The sequence below is a fragment of the Ovis canadensis genome, chromosome 1 (genome assembly GCF_042477335.2).
Source record: "Ovis canadensis isolate MfBH-ARS-UI-01 breed Bighorn chromosome 1, ARS-UI_OviCan_v2, whole genome shotgun sequence".
Classification (NCBI taxonomy): Eukaryota; Metazoa; Chordata; class Mammalia; order Artiodactyla; family Bovidae; genus Ovis; species Ovis canadensis.
In genome coordinates this window covers 8648293-8670525 of record NC_091245.1, presented here as the reverse complement: position 1 = coordinate 8670525, position 22233 = coordinate 8648293, and the positions used below count along the sequence as shown (strand labels likewise).

General features: G+C 47.0%; 1 protein-coding gene across 5 annotated transcripts in view; it reads right to left on the bottom strand.

The window, feature by feature from the left end:
• The window catches only part of NGEF (neuronal guanine nucleotide exchange factor), a 127296-nt gene that overhangs the window by 98594 nt on the left and 6469 nt on the right, over positions 1-22233 (bottom strand). The gene's annotated exons all lie outside the window — the stretch shown is intronic.

Below are 22233 nucleotides of genomic sequence, written 5' to 3'. Positions count from 1 at the left end.
GCATCCTCAACAGATGTGGGAGTGAGCGGGCCCCAAGCTGCCCTTCGCTTTGGGCAGGTCTGGGAGGCATTGCTGCTGATAAGAAGTCCTGCTGGACAGCAGGGCTGCGATGAAAGAAGGGGAGAGGTCAGGGAGAGGACTGAAGCAGTTGCTGTCCCTTTGATGTCCCCTTCTGCTTCTTACAAAGGAAAGAAGTGCTGGGGTGAAGGGGTGGTGGAAAACAAGAGGATATGGAGAAAGTGTCCTCCAGGGGCCAGGGCGTGAAGCACGTGTGGGCTCTAGAAGAGAGCCCTGGGCACCTGCTCTGAACAGGCCTTCTAGGTGCTGGGGTGGCCCAGTAAGACCTGGCTATGCCTTCCTGTAGCTAATGGGGGCCACAGGAGGGAGTAAGGACTGTAGGGCAGGGAGGCAGTGATGGACAGGAGCAGTGTGAGGTGTTTTGCCAGGAAGGGTTGTGGTGAACAGGTCACAGGGAGACCTGAGTCAGGGAGCTTCATTCTCATGCCAATCGGAACATCCTGGAGGGTAGCTCAAGGTCAGGGTCTAGGGCCAGGGCCTTGGGCTCGGGCTCAGCCAAGCAGGGGTTAAGCAAGGGGAGACCCTGGTAGCTTCAGGCAGGAACACTTGGGGAAAAGGCTCAACAGGACCACACTGAAGACTGCCTTCATCTCCAGGGAGGCTCCAGGGCACTGCAACCCTAGGATATGATAGCTATCGGGGGGATTGTGACCTGAAAGGGGTGGGAGAATGAAGGCCCCTTAGCTGTGACTTGACATGACAGCAGATAGGGCCTGAATGCACTGACTCAGGGGCAGGCAAGTTGGGGCCCTAAGGAGGAGGCAGGCTGGCTCAACCCAGCTCACCGGCATCATTTCATTCCTGTCCTAGAATTGAGTTGGCGCCTAAGACTCCTCCCAGGTAAGCAGCAGTATTTGCCTTGAGCTATAAATGACAAAGACCTTTTTCTTTTCTTCTCTTTCTTCCTTCCTTCTTTGTTTCTTTCTTTCTCTCTTTCTCCCTTTCTTTCCTTTTCTCTCTCTCTCTTTCCCTCCCCTGGGGCAAAGAAGGAAAGCTAGTGAGGAAGATTCTGGGCACACCAGATGAAAAAGCGTGAAGTTTCTGGCTTGGGAGGAAAGCCTCAGCATGGAGGAAAGTTGCCCCGGGAGCTGCTCTGCCGTTGGGATGACCTTCACTGTGAGAATCACACGTGTAACACGTGACGGCTGCAGAAATTGTTGAAAAGCAGTTGACCACAGGGAAGACCGCTGCTGCCCCAGAGCCTGGAGGAGATGCCACTGGGAGTGTCTTGGTGTTCTCAGTGGGAACAAAGGAGAGGAAGGGAATGGGAGACCCAAGAGAACAGGAGCCTCGGAGAATCTGAAGCGGAAATTCAGAAAGTGGGGAACAGGCAGTGGGGGAGGGGCAAGATCAGAAAGGCAGCGGGAGAAGGGGAGTTGGGGTAAGGTCCAGACACCCATGGGCTCTGCACATGGGGTGAAGCTCCGGCTGTCTGTGGCCCTGCTGGGGGGCTGGCTTGGCTTCAGGAGGGGCGGGGTCCTTGTAAGACCCAGACCAAGGTGAATTGGAAAGTTGAGTGTATAGACTATAAGGGAGCGGAGAGGGAGGGGAGAGGGGACAGGCACAGTGGGGCAGGAGGGCTCAGGTTCAGTTGGAGGGCCTCTCTAGACCAAGTTTGTGCAGAGGCCTGGAGGAAGCTAGGGAGGAGCCTGGGGATGACGGGAGGCAGAGCTTCCAAACTGGATTTGTTGACTTGCCTTTGGCTCAAGAGGGAGAAAAACAGAGATGAACCTTGGTTCTCCTTGCAGATTGTTGAAGTGATACACTGGGAAAGAAAGCAGGACTTTGAAGGAGACATTAGGCCTGAGATCAAAGAGAAGACACATTTGGCAGGAAGCTGGACTGACTTGGAAATGGCCCTTTGTGACCTGCGCTGAGCCTACCAGAGTACCCTGGAAGGCTGAATACGAATTACAGTGACAATTCCTTGAACAACAACTTAACAATAACAGTTTCTAATCCTAACTGTCTCTTTAGAAGTGAGAACAATAGAATACAGGAAGATAAGGGATGTTCTCAAGGCCATGAGGCTGCTGCGTTTCTCTGGGACTACATGCTTCCCGCTGAGCCTCCTTCAGCATTGCATCCTAGTAGCCTGGGACACACACGCAAGACAGAAGTGGGTTAGACACAGGGACAAAATTCCTTTGCAGGATAAAGTGGACGGCGATAGATCAAGTGTGCACAGCACTCCTTTTCCCAATAATGCAACAGAATTCAGTGGAATTAATTTTAAACCTGGGACCGAGACAGTGGTATAGAGAGGGTAAAGGCATTTCTTTTTCACAGGACAGTACTTAGATGCCAGAGAATGGTGGAACATCGACATGAATGCAACTCTATCCATCTATCCATCCATTACCTAGCTATCTACCATCTGTCTATCCATCTGTCTATCCATCTATCCTTCCACCCACCTATCTATCCATCATCCATCCATCCACCGACCTATCCATCCATCCATCTAGCTATCCATCCATTTATCCATCTGCCTATCTATCCAACTATCCATCTGTCTACCTATATAGATGGACTGGCCAAAAAGTTCATTTAGGTTTTTCCATAAGATCAATCGATCTATCATCCATCCATCCATCCATCCACCCATCCACATTACACATAACCTGCAACATGAGGGAGGAGAAAGTCAGAGGCTAAAAAACCAAACCTAATATGCTTGTTGGAAAAAAAATGGTTAGTGACAAACATAAGGGAGAAGAGGTCAAAGCACCATGGAGCTGTGTCACTGTGGGCAAAGGAGGAAGAAAAGCCAGATGGAAGGATGCGGGTGTCTCCTGTAGGTTGTGGTAGGCTCATAGGAGGGCAGAGAAACTTCAGGTAATGGAAGTTAAAAAAATTAAACCTTTTACTTTAGATTTGTAGAAAAGTTGCAGACATTGGAATTTCTAAAGCAGCTCCTCAAAGAACTAAAGAGCTTCAAGTACAATAGTTAGGAGTTCAATATTTGGAGGTCCTCACACTTCAGTGGGGCTTCCCAGGTGGCGCTAGTGGTAAAGAACCCACCTGCCAATGCAGGAGACATAAGAGATGCAGATTTGATCCTTGGGTTGGGAAGATCCTCTGGAGGAGGATATAGCAACCTGCTCCAGTATTCTTCCCTGGAGAATCCCGTGGACAGAGGAGTCCGGTGGGCTATGGTCCATAGGGTTGCAAAGAGCTGGACGTGACTGAAGCGACTGAGCAGGCACGCGTGCATGCGTGTAGAGGAGAAGCATAAGACAAGCTGAAGGAAGCATCTCAAGGTGTAGAGCAGGATTTTCCCTCTTGCTCTGGGACTGCTGCTAAGGCCAAACAGGGCTTAGTTCTACTGAAATTTCTGCTGTAGCTTGCATCAGCCAGCCAGCCCCCATGAGGGATTACTGAAGGAGGTATGCCTCCCCCCAGGAATCCTACCTTTATAGGACAAGAGGAAGGACTTCCCTGGTGGCACAGAGAATAAGAATCTACCTGCCAATGCAGGGAACACTGGTTTGATCCCTGGAAGGAATCCAGGAAGATCACTCATGCTGAGGGGCAACTAAATCCATGTGCCACAACTAATGAGCCAGAGCTCTAGAGCCTGTGAGCTGCAACTATTGAACCAGCATGCTGCAGCTACTGAAACCCATGCCCTAGAACCCTTGCTCTGCAACAAGAGAAGCCACCACAATGAGAGGGGGTTGCCCCTGCTCCCTCCTCCATCCCTAGGAAGGAAGGAGGGTGTTGAGGTGGCTCTAGACCAGGTCTCCCACCCCCATCTCCCATCTCCCATCCCCCATCTCCCATCTCCCATCCCAACAGTCTAGCCTGTGCTAGAAGAAAGGCAAAGAAACTTTGAACAGTGTGAGTTTAAACTTTGGAAAACATGAACATGGTTGAAATGGGCAAAGGATATGAAGAGATAGCTCACAGAAAATATGAATCCTTAACAATCCATGAGAGATTTTCAACCCCATGCCTCATAAGAAGAGAGGAACTCCAAACCACACTGAGAATTTTTTTTTTTTTTGCACCTATTACATTAGCAAAGAATCAAAACTTTGAAAAGTGATTGGTGAAGCTGAAGAACCAGAGGCATCTCCCTCCCGAATTGTCACTGGTAGGATTTTACCTTGATTCCATCCCAATGAAGGCAGTTTGGAACCCTCTATCAAGGTAAAAAGCATATATGTTTTAACCCAGCAATTCCATCTGCAGGAATTTGCTCTATGGATCCACTTGCAGATGTGGGAAGTGGCCTGTGTACTAGCGACTCAGTGTAGCTTTGTCTGGGAGAAACAGATTGAATTTGCTACAGTTTTAATCAGGAACTGATCACACTGTTCAGTTTGGTTCAGTTCAGTTCATTTCAGTTGCTCAGTCGTGTTCAACTCTGCGACGCCATGAATCGCAGCACGCCAGGCCTCCCTGTCCATCACCAACTCCCGGAGTTTACACAAACTCATGTCCATCAAGTCAGTGATGCCATCCAGCCACCTCATCCTCTGTTGTCCCCTTCTCCTCCTGTCCCCAGTCCCTCCCAGCATCAGGGACTTTTCCAATGAGTCAACACTTCACATGAGGTGGCCAAAGTATTGGAGTTTCAGCTTCAGCATCAGTCCTTCCGATGAACACCCAGGACTGATCTCCTTTAGGATGGACTGGTTGGATCTCCTTGCAGTCCAAGGGACTCTCAAGAGTCTTCTCCAACACCACAGTTCAAAAGCATCAATTCTTCGGTGCTCAGCTTTCTTTATAGTCCAACTCTCACATCCATACATGACCACTGGAAAAACCATAGCCTTGACTAGATGGACCTTTGTTGGCAAAGTAATGTCTCTGCTTTCTAATAGGCTGTCTAGGTTGGTCATGGAGAAGGCGATGGCACCCCACTCCAGTACTCTTGCCTGGAAAATCCCATGGACGGAGGAGCCTGGTGGGCTGCAGTCCATGGGGTCCAGAAGAGTCGGACACAACTGAGTGACTTCACTTTCACTTTTCACTTTCATGCTTTGGAGAAGGCAATGGCAACCCACTCCAGTGTTCTTGCCTGGAGAATCCCAGGGACACAGGAGCCTGGAGGGCTGCCGTCTATGGGGTCACACAGAGTCGGACACGACTGAAGCGACTTAGCAGCAGCAACAGCCGGTTGGTCATAACTTTCCTTCCAAGGAATAAGCGTCTTTTAATTTCATGGCTGCAATCACCATCTGCAGTGATTTTGGAGCCCCCAGAAATAAGGTCTGGCACTGTTTCCACTATTTCTCCATCTATTTGCCATGAAGTGATGGGACCAGATGCCATGATCTTCGTTTTCTGAATGTTGAGCTTTAAGCCAACTTTTTCACTCTCCTCTTTCACTTTCAACAAGAGGCTTTTTAGTTCCTCTTCACTTTCTGCCATAAGGGTGGTGTCATCTGCATATCTGAGGTTATTGATATTTCTCCCAGCAATCTTGATTCCAGCCTGTGCTTCCTCCAGCCCAGTGTTTCTCATGATGTACTCTGCATAGAAGTTAAATAAGCAGGATGACAATATACAGCCTTGACGTACTCCTTTTCCTATTTGGAACCAGTCTGTTGTTCCCTGTCCAGTTCTAACTGTTGCTTCCTGACCTGCATATAGGTTTCTCAAGAGGCAGGTCAGGTGGTAATGGTATTCCCATCTCTTTCAGAATTTTCCACAGTTTATTGTGATCCACACAGTCAAAGTCTTTGGCATAGTCAATAAAGCAGAAACAGATGTTTTTCTGGAACTCTCTTGCTTTTTCCATGATCCAGCGGATGTTGGTAATTTGATCTCTGTTTCCTCTGCCTTTTCTAAAACCAGCTTGAACATCTGGAAGTTCGCAGTTTACGTGTTGCTGAGGCCTGGCTTGAAGAATTTTGAGCATTACTTTACTAGCGTGTAAGATGAGTGCAATTGTGCACTATTAGATATGGACCTAACAGAAGCAGAAGATAGTAAGAAGACATGGCAAGAATACACAGAAGAACTGTACAAAAAAGATCTTCATGACCCAGATAATCATGATGATGTGATCACTAATCTAGAGCCAGACATCTTGGAATGTGAAGTCAAGTGGGCCTTTGAAAGCATCACTATGAACAAAGCTAGTGAAGGTGATGGAATTCCAGTTGAGCTGTTTCAAATCCTGAAAGATGATGCTGTGAAAGTGCTGCACTCAGTATTCCAGCAAATTTGGAAAACTCAGCAGTGGCCACAGGACTGAAAAAGGTCAGTTTTCATTCCAATCCCAAAGAAAGGCAATGCCAAAGAATGCTCAAACTACCACACAATTGCACTCATCTCACATGCTAGTAAAGTAATGCTCAAAATTCTCCAAGCCAGGCTTCAACAATACGTGAACCGTGAACTCCCTGATGTTCAAGCTGGTTTTAGAAAAGGCAGAGGAAACAGAGATCAAATTGCCAACATCCGCTGGATCATGGAAAAAGCAAGAGAGTTCCAGAAAAACATCTGTTTCTGCTTTATTGACTATGCCAAAGCCTGTGACTGTGTGGATCACAATAAACTATGGAAAATTCTGAAAGAGATGGAAATACCAGACCACCTGACCTGCCTCTTGAGAAATCTGTGTGCAGGTCAGGAAGCAACAGTTAGAACTGGACATGGAACAACAGACTGGTTCCAAATAGGAAAAGGAGTACGTCAAGGCTGTATATTGTCACCCTGCTTATTTAACTTCTATGCAGAGTACATCATGAGAAACGCTGGACTGGAAGAAGCACAAGCTGGAATCAAGATCGCCGGGAGAAATATCAATAACCTCAGATAATGCAGATGACACCACTCTTATGGCAGAAAGTGAAGAGGAACTAAAAAGCCTCTTGTTGAAAGTGAAAGAGGAGAGTGAAAAAGTTGGCTTAAAGCTCAACATTCAGAAAACGAAGATCATGGCATCCGGTCCCATCACTTCATGGGAAATAGATGGGGAAACAGTGGAAACAGTGTCAGACTTTATTTCTGGGGGCTCCAAAATCACTGCAGATGGTGACTGCAGCCATGAAATTAAAAGACACTTACTCCTTGGAAGAAAAGTTATGACCAACCTAGACAGCATATTCAAAAGCAGAGACATTACTTTGCCGACTAAGGTCCATCTAGTCAAGGCTATGGTTTTTCCAGTGGTCATGTATGGATGTGAGAGTTGGACCATGAAGAAGGCTGAGCACCAAAGAATTAATGCTTTTGAACTGTGGTGTTGGAGAAGACTCTTGAGAGTCCCTTGGACTGCAAGGAGATCCAACCAGTCCATTCTGAAGGAGATCAGAGCTAGGATTTCTTTGGAGGGAATGAGGCTAAAGCTGAAGCTCCAGTACTTTGGCAACCTCATGCGAAGAGCTGACTCATTGGAAAAGACTCTGATGCTGGGAGGGATTGGGAGCAGGAAGAGAAGGGGACGACAGAGGATGAGGTGGCTGGATGGCATCACGGACTTGATGGATGTGAGTCTGAGTGAACTCTGGGAGTTGGTGATGGACAGGGAGGCCTGGTGTGCTGCGATTCACGGGTCGCAAAGAGTCAGACACGACTGAGCGATTGAACTGAACTGAAACATTTCCATCAGTGGAATCAGATGCAGTTGTATTTATCAAGAAAGAATCCTAGGGTATCTCAAGAAAACAAAAGGGTAGAAGAGTATCATGTTTTCCCCAGTGTAAAAGGGGAAAATAAATTTATGTTTATTTGGATGTACCTGAAAACTTCTGGCAGGAGTTAGAAAAACTTAGTATCAATGGCTACATATACACATGTACTTTTATTAGAGGAGGGAGCCTGGGCAAATGGAAAATGGGATTGGGAGGGAGGCAGATTTTACATACCATTTAATTTTTTTTTTTTATTTTTACAGGTTATGTCAATGTATTAACCTATTCGAAAATTAAGTAGATAAATCTTTTGAGAAAAAACAAATGAGAAGGACAGAATCTTAGATGCAGAAATGTATCGATTCTAAAAACCAAAGGGTGGAGAAATTATGGCATCTGACAGGAAGCCACTGAGAGCCCTGCTCGGCAGCAGGTGGGTGTGGACAGAAGACAGCCGGTGGCCATAACAGGGAAAAATGAAGCTGTCTTCTGTTTATACCTTCAAGAAACCAGTACAGAATAAGAATGAACTGTTAATGGGCTGTTTCAATCCCCTAATTAAAAGAGTCTCAGAGTAATTTAATAGAACAGAGGCAGTTTCATAATCAATAGGCGGTCTTAATACAATATAGCTTACCAGTGGGTTAGCAACACAATTATACACAAGTCTCCAGGAAAAAAACCTTCAGAAATAAGACTAGAAGGAAAAGTCATCATGAAAAAGGGCACCAAGCAAGTCTCGAATGCAGCGGTGCTGAAAAGTCAAGGCAGGATGCCATGTTCATCTTTATTAACTTGTTTCTTGGGGGCTTAGCTAAAGTAATGAGACATAAAACAAATGTTGTCAGAAAGGAAGAGGAAATAAACTACAATTTGCAGATGATATAAATGCCTAGAAAGCCCCACGAACCAATGGAAACTATTGGAATTATAAAGAATTCAGCCCAGGGCCAGAATAGGATAGATTGACTTCATGTCAAGGACAGGACAATAGTGAATTCCCAATCACAGTAGAAACAAAATCAGAAAGTGTAGGATAACTGCATAAATAAATATACCTATGTAAAGGAAAAATGTGGGAAATGGAAGAAACTGACATCTTTAGAAAAGTATGAGTTTTCTTTTTTTTTTTTTTAAAGAAAAGCATTGGTTTTTCTCGGATGGGAAAATGGAAAATTAAAAACATGTTAATTCTCACCGCATTAATATAGAGTTTTAGTGCCATTCCACCTAACAAATTCCAATTTGAAAACTTGCATTGGAATATTTTCATAAAGTGAAAATGAAGCTCATAGGCAAGATTGGCAGATAGGCGAGATTAGCTCAAATTTTGAGAAATATAGGCAATAGAGAGAGTCGCTTTTCCTAAATATCATAGAATGTGGCAATAATAGAAGGTGCATGGTCATAGAATAAGGGAGTCGTCAACGAAACAGAATGCCAGCTCAGAAATGAGTACTTATCTACTAAAGTGTTTTATAGAAGAGGTATCACAGATACAAAAAATGGAGGGGTTATAAACCCAGACAAAAATGTCACAAGAAAGGAAAAATATACACCAATATCTCTTATTAATATAAATGAAAGAGACCTCAATGCAAGACTAGCAAACTGATACATAAAAATGATTATACACCATAACCAAGTAGAATTTATCCCAGAAATGCACAGTTGTTTTAACACAAAAATATTGATTAATATAACACACTATACCACTGAAACAAAGGACAAAACTACATGATATCTCCATTATTTGGCATCAATTAGCACTTGACAAAATCCAGTAATCCTTCATGATAAAAATAGCCAACAAAACAGATAAAAGAAGAAAATTTCCTCTACTTGATAAAGGGCATCTATGAAAACCCCACATCTAATATCACACTTGTTAAAGACTGGATGTTTTCTCATAAATCAGAAGAAAAGAATGCCCACTCCTACCACTACTGTTCAACATTGCACTGGAGGTTTGAACCAGAGAAATCGGTCAATACAAATAAATAAAGGATACTCAAATTGGAAAGGAAGGCATAAAACTCTATTTGCAGATGACATGATCATGGGTTTAGAAAATCCTTTTGAACAGTGGGGTTGGAGAAGACTCTTGAGAGTCCCTTGGACTGCAAGGAGATCCAAACAGTCCATTCTAATGGAGATCAGCCCTGGGATTTCTTTGGAGGGAATATGCTGAAGCTGAAACTCCAGTACTTTGGCCACCTCATGCCAAGAGTTGACTCATTGGAAAAGACTTTGATGTTGGGAGGGATTGGGGGCAGGAGGAGAAGGGGATGACCGACGACCGAGGATGAGATGGCTGGATGGCATCACTGACTCGATGAACATGAATCTGAGTGAACTCCAGGAGTTGGTGATGGACAGGGAGGCCTGGCGTGCTGCAATTCATGGGGTCGCAAAGAGCCGGACATGACTGAGCAACTGAACTGAACTGAACTGAAGGAATTCCCTAAGAAAACTTTTGGGAATAAGTTCAGCAAGATCTCATGATATAAGGTCAACATACAAAAATACACTGTATTTTTACACAGTAGGAATGAACATACCAGAAATGAAATTTTTTTAAAAAAGAATGTCACTTATAATATGATCAAAAATATTAAAAAATACAAATTTAACAAAGCAGTGAAAAATTTATATTCTGAAAACTAAAAATATTGTTGAAAGAAATTAAGGAAGACCTAAATAAATGGAAAGACATTCTATTTTCATGGACGAGAAGATTCAATATTAAGGTGGTGTGTGTGAGCGTGCTAAATCGCTTCACTCGTGTCTGACTCTTGATGACGCTAGAGGCTGTTGTCCGGCAGGCTCTTCTGTCCAGGGCAAGATTTTCTAGGCAAGAATTCTGGAGTGAGTTGCCATTTTCTCCTCCAGGGCTTCCCTCGTGGCTGAGACAGTAAAGAATCTGTCTGCAATGTAGGAGATCCGGGTTCAGTCCCTGGGTTGGGAAGATCCCCTAGAGAGGCAACCCACTCCAGTATTCTTGCCTGGAGAATTCCAAGGACAGAGGAGCCTGGTGGGTCACGCTCCATGGGGTTGCAAAGAGCTGGACACGAATAAGCATCTCACACACACACACACACACACACACACACAAACACCCCTCCAGGGGATCTTCCCAACTCACAATCGAACTTGTGTCTCATGTCTCCTGACTTGGCGCCTCCTGGGAAGCCCCTGTTAAGGCAGTACGGTTCCCCAAACTGATCTAGATATTCAACACATTCCAAATCAACATCCCAGCTGGCTTCTTTGCAGAAATTAATAAACTGATTTTAAAATTTATGTGGCAATTCAAGGACCCATGCCAAAACAATCTTGGAAAAGAGTAAAGTTGGACTTACATGTTCCGATTTCAAAAGTTACTACAAAGCAACAGTAATCGAGATAGTGTATGGTACTAAAACAGGAAAGGGTCAGTGACTCATTCTCCTTCATTCAGGGATAAAAATCGACCTCAGGAGAAATTCTGAATACTAAGGGATTTCCCTCAAGGGTTTTTATGGTATCCTTTTTCACTTCTCACACTTGTTTCTGTATTTTGGGCTGTGCTGGGTCTTTGCGGCTGCACTCAGGCTTTCTCTAGTTGCAGCGAGTGGGGGCTGCTCTCTGGCTGCGGTGCAGGGGCTGCTCACCGTGGTGGTTTCTCTTGTTGGGGAGCCCAGGCTCCAGGTGCACGGGCTGCAGTAGCTGTGGCTCTTGGGCTGAGTTGCTCTGCGGCATGTGGAATCTTCCTGGGCCAGGAATCGAACCTGTGTCCTCTGCACTGGCAGGTAGATTCTTAACCACTGGACCAGGAGGGAAGCCCTGGGGGAGACTTTAGTGGCCTTTCAGAAGGAGACTTGGACTGGCCCTCCTCCCTTTGATGGAATGTTTGGTAAACATTTGGAGGGATTATCTTGAGCTGGAGTAAATACCCAGAGGTGGTGCCTCCCGGTTGTCTGTTAGCTTCCCATGCAGAACAGGGGAGGGGGCTGGGGAGAGCTGACATCCTTAAAGGAAGTGGAGTGTCCCTCCTGGGCCCAGATTATCCTCATAAAGAACATTGTTCTGAATCTCCTCCAGCCCACAGGCAGACAGGCCACGGAGCCACATAGCTGCATTCTCTGGTTGTCCCCACCATCCTGAAGTGTCTTGCCTGGAAAATTCCTTGGCAGGTAAGCCAAGATTCTTCTGCTGGTTTCCAACCCGGCCCCCACCCCAACCCAGAGTCAAACATCCACAGAATGCCTCTCTTTGTGCCACCTGATTTCCTGGTGTCTCCTCCAAGATAAACTGTTTGTGAAGGTAACTGAATGAAGCAGCTTGTTCTCGGGAAATATTACCTATAAACCAGGGGCGAAATGGGAGCAGCTGCGTTGACCCAAGATGACAGTGTCAGTTTTAGGTGTGTGGACCTACGGCTCCTCTCTGGTTTTAATTAGTCAGCCCATCCTGTCTTCGTTGAGGCCAGTTTTAGGTTGAAGTCATAAAACCTTATTGGCCGAGGATCAAAGAACCCTCAACGTTTTATTCTCTGTAACCCGGAGCGGAACCCTAGGTCATCCCGAAGTGAGTTCAACCAATTACTAGGCTATACAACGAAATGGGAGGCGATGCTTCTATTTTACCTTGTCATCTATTAAAAAAAAATTTTTTTTAATCTAAGTATAGTAGAGTACAGAAAGTGCCCGTATTCTAAGTATAGAGGCTGACTGCTTACCTCTGTAACCACACCCAGGCCTCTGAGACTCTCTCCCGTTTCCTCCCCAGCCCCCGAGGGGAGTCTCTGACTTCCAACAGCAAGGACTAGCTTTGCCAGTTTCGGTCCTTTGTGTGAATGGACTCGTTCACAACGCTCTCTCGTCTGACTTCTTCCCATGACACTGGGCCCTGATCGCGGGGACACTTGGCTCTCCGGGCTCTGTGGTTCTCACGATGCAGGGGCCTCAGAGTCACCTGGACAGTTAAATACAGATTCTGGGGGCTCCACCCCGGAGCTTCCGGGCGCCGGAGGTCGGGGGTGGGGCCTGAGAATCTGTGTTTCCAACAAGTTCTCAGCGTTTGCTGCGGCTGGTGTGGGGACCACACCTGGAGAACCACCCCTCCAGTTTGACAAGGCCCATTTTGCCCTGGAAAAGGACATCATTGTTGCGTCTGGAAGCCTAACCAGAGAGCCTGGGGAGGGACAGGAGAGTGTGGAGGCCAGAGCTGGCGTCCTTAGGGGTCACTGGTTGTTAGCCAGGGTGAGAGAGAGGATTAAGACCCCCTCCTGTCTGCTCCTGATGGGGACTGCTGTGGTTCATGACTCTGGATTTATGAGCTGGGCACACCCGAGCCAGGGCTTTCTGGCTCCTCAAGGCGTGGGTGGATACAGTGGAGATTTCCAGACCATAAGCTGGTCAGACACTGGCCGGAGGCCCCGGCCTCTGGCCACACACAGCACTGGTCAGCTCACTCCCTCGCCCACCCCTGCCACCGCTGACTGGACCCTGGCCGCCTCAGCCTCAGAGGGGCCTTAGGTGAGGGCTGTCTTCTCCGTCTTCCCTCTAACATCTGGCCTCCTCCTCACTTGAGACATGAGTGGACGAGGGCCCGAGAGCACAGCCTCCCTCCCTGCTTACGGGTCGAGTCCACTCCCGTCCCGATGTCCTCCTAGTCCTTCTCTTCTCCTGCTGCCCCTCTCTCGGGATCTCATCTACTTCCAGGGTCTTCACTCCCAGAGGTGCTGGATCTGATAGCCCGAGGCTCCTCCTGGAATCACCGTGCTGTCCCCCACAGGTGGACCCCCGGCCGCAAGTCCTGCCGGGGTGGGGAAGGGCCACGCCTGCAGGGTAGGAGGAGACTCCTGGTCACTGAGGCCGCCCCTTCCTGGTCTCTGAAGAGCTCAGGACTCAGGCTTGAAGTCTGAGGAGGATAGCGGTGACCTGGGTCAGGAAATACTGACCGAACTAAGACATCGACTCAGTGGGCATGAGTCTGAGTGAACTCCGGGAGATGGTGGTGGACAGGAAGGCCTGGCATGCTACAGTTCGTGGGGTCACAAAGAGTTGGACCAACAACAACTGAGACGCTTCTGGAGGGGAAATGCCCAGAGCTGCAGACAACAGGTCCTTGCTCTCAGAGGAGCTCAGGCATCGTTTTGTTTCCAGCACTTTCGCTTTGATTCATTTGCTCCTCCTACACAACCCTGGGGAGGGAGGGTACCATTGTTAGTTGCATCTTGGAGCTTGGAGAAACTCAGTGACTTGTCCAAGGTCGCGCAGCTGGGAAGTGACTGAGACAGGATCTGAACGCTGGTCTTGCTGGTCCCAGAACCCTGCTGCCTCTGGGAGGAGGGGGGTGAGCACAGGAGAGGGTGGAGAGGTGCCCTGGGAGGTGGAGCATGTGGGAAGTCAGAGAGGGCCAGGGAGAGAGCGCGGAGCAGGGCATGAGGCATGGGGTGTCTGGGGGGGCCGGGCCGGCAGGCTCCTTTAGGCACTCACGTCTTTTTAGCACCCCTCTCCTTCCATGTGGGGAGGCTTTGCAGGGAGCCCTGGGCAGTTTGGGTGCAAAGATTCAAGCCAGGTATGGGGGTGTCTTCCCCTAAGTGGCTGTGGCCCACAGTCGCCTATTTTCTGACTTCTCATGGTGGCCCCTTCCAGCTCACTTCTTCCACCCCAGCTAGTGTTGAGCAGTCTAAGGCTGAAGCTTCAGGGCCTCCGGAGTCCTGGCATGGCTCCAGGGATGGGCCCCTGACACATCCTTGACCCTCAACTCCCCATCTGGAGGGCAGTGGTGCTCTCCAGGCTCCCATAGAGTGAAACTGGCCAGTGGCGTCCTGGGTGGGCTCCATCCGCTCACACCTGTGTCTGTCCCATGCTGGGCTCCGGGCTGTGAGAAAGCAGAGGCCCCTCAATCAGGGCCCCAGAGAGCTGGCAGGAGGAAACTGCCTAACATCCTCTGTCATCCCAAACACGAGCTCGCTTTTCCTCTGGCTTTGCTTTCCTTCTGGAAGCGTCTCTTATTTGTGCACTGAAAGTTGCAAGAATTAAATGGGATTATGGCTCCTGGCACGGCATCAACATCCAGAATGATACTCCCAGGCTGTGCTTTTTACTCTTTGCAAGCTAAATGAATGAGCCACTTGTTTAACTCATTTTTACATTTGGGTGTTAAAAAGACTCCAAGATTATAAAATGGATATAATAGTCAACATAAAAAAACAGGTATGGACTTTGAAAACAAAACAGCTCTAGGGTCCCTGAGAGCCTTGTCTCTGTCCCAGTGAGCGGAATCTATGCCTCATCTCTGGGGACTGGCTGGTGGCAGCTCCCGAGAGTCCCATCCCCTCCCGGCACCACGGGGACAGCAGCCCTTCTCAGCTGGTGGGGGAAGGACAGGGTGTAACCTACTTTCTCAAAGTGAAGGGAGAGCCAGCTGCTGCAGGGTTGTCCTGTTGCTAAGAGAATTTTTTACCTACTCCGTGAACACTGACCCTCTGTCCCACACCCCCACCATTGGACAGGCTGTGAGCAATAGGAGAGAGTGAGTTGGGGACAGGGCCACTCCTTCTGGGGTGAGTGGCCTCTGTTGGCCACCGCCCTTGGCAAGCTCCCGCCTTCCTGTGGGCCAAGTTCTGGGGACCAGCCAGAGGGAGGCAGGCCAGGGCGACCGAGCTCCCAGGCACAGTGCAAAATAGACTGTGTGAAAGTGGGCGATGTCATCTCAGTAACCAGACAGGGATCTTCATGTTCAGAAAGCTGCCCTCCCTACACTGGGACTCGGTTGGATTCTAGCAGTGGGGCCATTCGCATGGTGGAGCTGCCGTGAACTCATGTATCCACCCAAATCCTAGAAGAGTTATAAAAATGCCTGCCTGCTAAAAATGACAAGACCTGGTGATGTCTTAGTCAGCCAGGGCTGCCTTAACAAAATACCATAGACTTGAGGCTTAAACAACAGAAATTTGTTTGCTACCGGTTCTGGAATCTGAAGTCCTATATCAAGATGGTCAGTTTCTGGGGTTTTGGTGAGGGCCCTCTTCCTGGCCAGCAGATGGCCACCTTCCTGACACATCCTCACATGGCCTTTCCTGGGTTGTGCATGAAGAAGGAGAGACAGAGAGAGAGAGAGAGGAAGAGGGGTGAGAGAAATGGTGGTGAGGGGGGAGAAGGAGAGAGAAAACTATATTCTTCCTCTTCTTATAAAGCTACTGACCCCATCAGACTGAGGCTGAAGCTGAAGCATCAATGCTTGGCTGCCTGATGCGAAGAACAGACTCATTAGAAAAGACCCTGATGCTGGGAAAGATTGAAGGCAGGAGGAGAAGGGGACGACAAAGGATGAGATGGCTGGATGGCATCACCAGCTCAATGACATGAGTTTGAGCAAACTCCAGGAGATAGTGGAGGACAGAGTAGCCTGGCGTGCCGCAGTCCACGGGGTCACAGAGTCAGACACCACTTAGCCACTGAACAACAACAACAACCCCATCAGAAGAGTCCCCCCGCCCATGACCTACTAAACCCTAATACTTACCTAATATTAGGATTACTTATTAACCATAAATATTAACCCTAATAGTTCCCAAAGTCCTCGTCTCCAAATGCCATTACATTGCAGGTTTGGGCTTTGACATATGAACCTTGGAAGGACATTAATACTCAGTTTATAGCACTTGGCAAGGGAATGAAGATGGTACTTGCATCTCTGGTTGGGAAAATCTCTATCTCAACCCAATTTCTCAAAATGGTTCTGGGGAGCAGGGATTTGTACAGAAGGCAGCCATCCTTCCTTCTTCCTGCTCCGGAGTCCTTTCTACAGTGTTTGCTTCATCCTCAGCCCTGGACGGGGAGGACCCTGAGTCCCACCACCCCTACCCCCCTGGCCATAGCTGACCAGAACAGGGTGGGCCTCTGACCCCAAAGAGTGGACCTCTGACCCAGAGGAATCAAGCCAGAGGCTGGGCTGAGCCAATCAGACTCCCTCTCCCAGAGATAAGGACTGAGATGGCAATCAGGCCAGTAGGCAGGGGCTCTGGGCTGGATGGCCATGGGGGTAGGGGAGGCATTTTGAATTAGCCATAATTGGCCATGTATGTGGTTAGCAGGGACAGATGGTGTGGAGGGACAGACAGATAGACACACACACACACTGAGGGAGGGAGAAATAACATTCCCATTTCTCATTCCTGGTTAACAATCAGCAAACTGGGGTGTTTGTTTTGTTCATGTATTTTTCCCATAAAATCTCTTAAAACCTTATCCCACCCTGAAGGGTTTCTTGTGTATTATTTCCCAGTTGTCCAAATTTGGCCTTTCCTGTGTGGGAAACCCGGGTTTAATCCCTGGGTCAGCAAGATCTCCTGGAGAAGGAAATGGTAACCAACTCCAGTACTCTTGCTGGAAAATCCCATGGATGGAGAAGCCTGGTGGGCTACAGTCCATGGGGTCGCAGAGAGTCGGACACGACTGAGCGACTTCACTTTCGTTTTCATTTGTGTGGATCTAGGTTTTCACACTGACTTTAGGACGAGAGTTAAACTGGTCAGCTGTGTCCTGAGCGGTTCTGTCTACTCACTCACTGGGCACGGCTGTGGCCCCCCGGTGCTCAGCCCTGGCTCTTGAGACAGACAGGGTCTCCTCACAGATGTGGGCCCCAGGGGGCCGGCAAGAGGGAATCTCCTGACATCCCTCATCAGCCCAAACTCTGCTCCTCCTCTGGCTTCTCATTCTCTCTGGTACCTTCTGTCATTTCTATGGTGCTGGTAGCATCCCAGGGCCTTCGCCTGCCTCCCAGCCTGGTCCCGGGATCTCCCCACAGCCCTGTGGGTAGCAGGGAGGTGAGGCAGACCCTGAGGAAGGTTTACCCGGGAGGTTAGGTCAACTGAGGCACATGGAGGCATGGGCTGTTGGAATCGGGACCGGCAGAGTGTGCCTGAGCCTTGAAGGTGGGCTGAGAGGGACGTGGGGACAGCCAAAGAGAACAGGCTGCTGGAGGCGGTGAAAGGCCATGAGACATGGGGGCAGACAAGCAGAGGGGCTGGGGTTTCTGTTTCCGCTGGGGTGACTAATTCAAGAAGGAGGTATTTTTAAAAGCAGACAACCCAGCAGAGTCATCAAGGGACTATGATTTCTTTGAATTGTCTCTCATTCAAAATATTCATGAGATTTGGATGAATCTAGACAGTCCCTCCCTGCTGTTTACAGCTGCAGGAGATTTGAACCAGTTGCTGATTCTAGGAGGTACAGCAGTCAAACATGCAAAAAAAGCAATAGTTTCATGTTCTATGTATCTTTAGGAGAAATCCAATTAGCACATCAAAGCTGCGATTTCATAGGTATTAATGCTGAGGATGAAAATAGAGAATTCAATGTAAAGCCAGTCTGCAGACAGTATTAATGGCACAGATGGTACAAGGATATGTCAAGAATTTTACATGTGGAAAGTAAGTGATTGACATTCTGGAAACACTGAAGTGACTTGAATGAACCAGACATCACCTGGTTCCTTGCTCTTTGAACTGAGGCTTTCTTCCCTCACCCTAAGCCAGTGGTTCCCAAAACGTGGTCCACTCTGAGCAGCAGCTGCAGCGTCTGGGAGCTTTTAAGACATGCAGATTCCTGGCCCCACCCCAGACCTTCCAGAAGCCCGGGCAGGGAAGAAGGTGTCTTGGGGGAGGGGACAGCTGGGCTGTAACAAGCTCCCCCAGGGGTTCAGGTGAAGCCCTGTTCCACCTCAGCGAGTCTAGAAGTTGAGAATCGCGTGCAGCAGTGCATGTCTGTGGAGTCCACCCAAGTGGATGGTCTCCTCCAGGCAGACCAGGGCCCATAGGGCTGAGGACACAGGCTCAGACCTGCACTAGGTGGAAGAACTCCCAGGCCCTCTCGCCAAGACAGAAGTCACAGGCCCAGGCCACTCAGACCTCTGACCCCAAATAAAGGTCTGGGCAGTTGGTTACGGGTAACGTTCTTTCCATTCACAGCCCATCACCTTCTCGGGGAGCTGGAAAGCGCTTCATCAGTTTCTCTCATTCTAAAGATGAGGAAGCCAAGACTCTTCCAGCAGAGCTGCTCAGGGGCACACAGATAAGGCTCAGCTTCTCCCCTGGCTTCCCAAGCATCAGCCTGCATGCAAAGCCTCCTTTCCTGCAGGGAATGGCGGGTCAGGTGCTCGCGGACCACCTTTTCCTGTCCCTTTGACATGACAGACATTACTAATCAATCACAGCACTTTCCCCCTCTAAGCCAAGATTGGCCTTGTCTTCAGTAGATTCACTGCAGATGGTGACTGCAGCCATGAAATTAAAAGACACTTGCTCCTTGGAGGAAAAGTCATGACCAACATAGACAGCATATCAACAAGCAGAGACATCACTTTGCCAACAAAGGTCTGTCTAGTCAAGGCTATGGTTTTTCCAGTAGTCATATATGGATATGAGAGCTGGACTATAAAGAAAGCTGAGCGCTGAAGAATTGATGCTTTTGAACTGTGCTGTATCTAGGACCTGTGAATTTGTTACCTTATATGGCAAAAGAGTCTTAGCAGATGTGATTAAGAATCTTGAGATAAGATTATCCTATATTATCTAAGTATGTTAGTTGCTCAGTTATGTCCAACTCTGCAATCCCATGGACTATAGCCCACCAGGCTCCTCTGTCCACAGGATTCTCCAGGCATGAATACTGGAGTGGGTTGTTATGCCTTCTTCCAACCCAGGGATCCAACCACGTCTCTTATGTCTCCTGCATTGGCAGGCAGTTTCTTTATCACTGGTGCCAATGGGGCAAAGAGCCTTTGCTTGATAACAGTATTAGAAGTCCTAGCCACAGGAATGAGAAGACAAAAAGAAATAAAGGAAATCTAAATCTATAAAAGAAATCCAAAGAAGTAAAACTATTATGTTTGCAGATGACATGATGCTATACATAGAAAATCCTAAATACACCAGAAAAAACTACTAGAAGTCAGTGAACTCAGTTGAGTCACAGGATTCAAAATTGATACGCAGAAATCTGTTGCATTTCTATACACGGCAAACTATCAGAGAAATTAAGAAAATAATCCCATTTCTAATTGCATCAAAAAGAATAAAGTATCTAGGGATAAACCCAGATGGCAAAGAAGCTGCTTGCAATGCAGGAGACCTGGGTTTAATCCCTGGGTCAGGAAGATCTCCTGGAGAAGGCAGTGGTTACCCACTCCAGTATTCTTGCCTGGAGAACTCCATGGACAGAGGAACCTGCCAGGCCACAGTCCATGGGTCATAAAGAGTTGGACATGACTGAGCAACTATCACCTTCACCTTTAAGGAGATAAAAGACCTGTACTTGGAAAACTATAGGATGTTGGTAAAATAAACTGAAGATGACACAAACAGATGGAAAAATATACTGTGTTCATGGGTTAGAAGAATGAATATTGTTAAAATGACCATACTAACCAAGGCAAGCTACAGATTCAATGCAAAATGCCAATGACTTTTTTTTCATAGAACTAGAACAAATAATTCTAAAATTAGTATGGAAACATGAAGACCCCAAATAATCAAAACAATCTTGAGAAGGAAGAACAAAGCGGGAGGTATCATGCTCCCTGATTTCAAAACCTGCTACAAAGCTGTGGTAATTAAAACAGTATAGTACTGGTGCAAAAACAGATACAGATGAGGGGAACAGAATAGAGAGCTCATAAATGAACCCACATTTGTACGGGCAATTAATCCACAATAAAAGAGACAAGAGTATACAATGGGGGAAAGAGAACCTCTTCAGTAAATGGTTTGGGGAAAACCAGACAGCTACATGCAAAGGAATCACACTAGACTTCTCTCTCATACCACACACATAAGTAAATTCCAAATGGATTACAGACTAAACTGTGAGGCCTGAAACTAGAAAACTTCCAGAAGAAATCACAGGCAGCCAGCCCTTTGGCATCAGGCTTAGTAATATTTCTTTGGATATGTCTCCTCTGGCAAGGGAAACAAAAGCAAAAATAAATAAATGGGACTACATCTTTTGCACATAGAAGGAAACTATTGACAAAATGAAAATGCCATCTACTGAATGGGAGAAGATATTTCCAAATGATATATCCTACAAGGGGTTAATATACAAACTGTACAAAGAATTCACACAACTCAACACCAAAAAAAAAAAAACCTGATTAAAAAATGGGCAGATGATCTGAATAGACACCTGTCTGAAAAAGACAGATGACCAACAGACTCTTGCCAAGATGCTCAACATCACTAGCCACCATCAGTTTAGTTCAGTTCAGTTCAGTCGCTCAGTCGTGTCCAACTCTTTGCAACCCCATGAATCGCAGCACGCCAGGCCTCCCTGTCCATCACCAACTCCTGGAGTTCACTCAAACTCAAGTCCATCGAGTTGGTGACGCCATCCACCATCAGCAAAAGGCAAATCAAAACCACAATGCAATACCACCTGTCAAAATGTCTGTTATCAAAAAGACAACAAATAACAGCGATGGTGAGGATATGGAGAAGGAGAATCCTTGTGCACTGTTGGTGGAACTGCAAATTGGTGCGGCCGCTGTGGAAAACATTAGGATGGTTCCCAAAAAAATTAAAAATGGAACTACTATACTATCCAACAATCCACTCCTGGGTGTTCACATGAAGGAAATAAAAACACTAATTCTAATATGCACCCCTATGTTCATTGCAGCCAAGACATGGAAGCAACCTAAGTACCTATCAATAGATAAATGGATAAAGAATGTTTGGTACACACACACACACACATACACAATGGAATATTACTCAGCCACAAAAAAGAATGGAATCTTGGCATTTGCAACAACATGGATGGACTTAGAGGGTATTATTTTGCCAAGTGAAATAAGTCAGAAGAGAAAAAACAATAATGTATGATTCCATTACATGTGGGAGCTATGAAACAAAGCTAGTGACCAAATGCAAAAAACAGAAACAGCATAAACACAGAAGACAAAGGGGTGGTTGCCAGAGATGAGGAGAGTGAGGAAGGAGAGAAATAGCTGAGGGAGCTTAAGAGATGCAAATCTCCAGTTGCAAAATACATGAATCACAGATATGAGAGGTACCGTGTGGGGAATATAGCAATAACTATGTAATACCTTTGTATGATGATGTATTTTAACTAGACCTCTCCTGATGATCATGTTGAAATGTATAGAAATATCCAACCATGTTGTGTAACAGGAATTAACATAGCACTGTAGATTACTTACATTTCAAAAGCGAATGAACAAGCAAACTCAGAGAAAAGGAGATCAGGTGTGTGGTTATCAGAAGTAAGAGGTGTGGAGAGGAGGAGTTGGATGAAGGCATTGAAAAGGTACAAATGTCCAGTTATAAGGTGCAAGGTTCAACAAGATAATATAACACTGCTGTGTGTTACCTATGAAAGTTGTTACAGAGCAAATCCTGAGTTCTCATCACAAGGAAAACTATTGTTTATTTCTTTAATGCTGTATCTATATGAGATGAGAGATCAGACTTACTGTGGTCATCATTTCATGATGTATCACTATGCTGTCCACCTTGAACTTACACGGTGCTGCCTGTAAATTATATCTC